This window comes from Pseudorasbora parva, chromosome 8 (assembly GCF_024679245.1).
Source record: "Pseudorasbora parva isolate DD20220531a chromosome 8, ASM2467924v1, whole genome shotgun sequence".
NCBI lineage: Eukaryota > Metazoa > Chordata > Actinopteri > Cypriniformes > Gobionidae > Pseudorasbora > Pseudorasbora parva.
In genome coordinates, this window is record NC_090179.1 from 47035441 (window position 1) to 47037940 (window position 2500).

Here is a 2500-nt window from a genome sequence, read left to right on the forward strand (position 1 = left end):
TATATAGTAGAACAAACCGATATATGTTAACCTATATATAGTAGAACAAACCGATATATGTTAACCTATATATAGTAGAACAAACCGATATATGTTAACCTATATATAGTAGAACAAACCGATATATGTTAACCTATATATAGCAGAACAAATCGATATATGTTAACCTATATATAGTAGAACAAACCGATATATGTTAACCTATATATAGTAGAACAAACCGATATATGTTAACCTATATATAGTTGAACAAACTGATATGTTAACCTATATATAGTAGAACAAATCGATATATGTTAACCTATATATAGTAGAACAAACCGATATATGTTAACCTATATATAGTAGAACAAACCGATATATGTTAACCTATATATAGTTGAACAAACTGATATGTTAACCTATATATAGTAGAACAAACCGATATATGTTAACCTATATATAGTAGAACAAACTGATATATGTTAACCTATATATAGTAGAACAAATCGATATATGTTAACCTATATATAGTAGAACAAACCGATATATGTTAACCTATATATAGTAGAACAAACCGATATATGTTAACCTATATATAGTAGAACAAATTGATATATGTTAACCTATATATAGTAGAACAAACCGATATATGTTAACCTATATATAGTAGAACAAACCGATATATGTTAACCTATATATAGTTGAACAAACGGATATGTTAACCTATATATAGTAGAACAAACCGATATATGTTAACCTATATATAGTAGAACAAACCGATATATGTTAACCTATATATAGTAGAACAAATCGATATATGTTAACCTATATATAGTAGAACAAATCGATATATGTTAACCTATATATAGTAGAACAAACCGATATATGTTAACCTATATATAGTAGAACAAACCGATATATGTTAACCTATATATAGTTGAACAAACTGATATGTTAACCTATATATAGTAGAACAAACCGATATATGTTAACCCATAAATAGTAGAACAAATCGATATATGTTAACCCATAAATAGTAGAACAAATCGATATATGTTAACCCATATATAGTACAACAAATCGATATATGTTAACCTATATATAGTAGAACAAACCGATATATGTTAACCTATATATAGTAGAACAAATCGATATATGTTAACCTATATATAGTAGAACAAACCGATATATGTTAACCTATATATAGTAGAACAAATCGATATATGTTAACCTATATATAGTAGAACAAATCGATATATGTTAACCTATATATAGTAGAACAAACCGATATATATTAACTAGGGCCGGGACTTTAACGCGTTAATTAAGATTAATTAATTACGTGACTTTAACGCGTTAATTAATTACGCAAAAAAATAAAAAATTTAACCGCATTTATTTTTGCACCGCGGAACGTTTTTCAATGAATCAGTTTCGACGGACCGATTATACTGGAACACCAACTAGCGCTCCGGAGTCACGACAACAACAAACCATGGGTGCGTCTCAATCAGCTCCCTAGTTCAGTAGTCAGGGCACTGATCAGGGAGTCAGCCCATTGACTAATGTCTTGATCAGTGCCCTGACTAGGGAACTATGGAGCTGATTGAGACGCAGGGCATGAGTGAACATGAACGAAGAAGCTGATGAGACTGCTTTGCTTGGACCCCGTGGATGGGAAATTTTGTTTTAAAAAACGAAAGAATGGAAGCGTCGTCAAGAGCACGGTTGTGTGCAAGCTATACAACAAGGAGTTAGCGTATCACCGCAGCACATCGAGCCGCAAATATCACAAATATGCTTTTGCTACACTTAATGGCAAACATTGCGCTGGTCTGCTGGACTGAAATAAATAAACAATATTTTGTTGATTAAGCTTATGTATTCAGTCATTATTCAATGGTATACTAAAAATACATGTGAAAAATTACTTCTCATTGTTCTCAGGTCAAATATTTATATGCGATTAAAATGCGATTAATTTCGATTAATTAATTACAAAGCCTCTAATTAATTAGATTAATTTTTTTAATCGAGTCCCGGCCCTAATATTAACCTATATATAGTAGAACAAACCGATATATGTTAACCTATATATAGTAGAACAAACCGATATATGTTAACCTATATATAGTAGAACAAACCGATATATGTTAACCTATATATAGTAGAACAAACCGATATATATTAACCTATATATAGTAGAACAAACCGATATATATTAACTTATATATAGTAGAACAAACCGATATATGTTAACCTATATATAGTAGAACAAATCGATATATGTTAACCTATATATAGTAGAACAAACCGATATATATTAACCTATATATAGTAGAACAAACCGATATATGTTAACCTATATATAGTAGAACAAATCGATATATGTTAACCTATATATAGTAGAACAAACCGATATATGTTAACCTATATATAGTAGAACAAACCGATATATATTAACCTATATATAGTAGAACAAACCGATATATATTAACCTATATATAGTAGAACAAAC

The 2500-nt window shown here is 29.4% G+C and overlaps 1 protein-coding gene across 1 annotated transcript in view; it reads left to right on the forward strand.

Annotated features, from left to right (window-relative positions):
• LOC137084917 (mitogen-activated protein kinase kinase kinase kinase 5) overlaps positions 1 to 2500 on the forward strand; it is a 61555-nt gene that overhangs the window by 58028 nt on the left and 1027 nt on the right. The gene's annotated exons all lie outside the window — the stretch shown is intronic.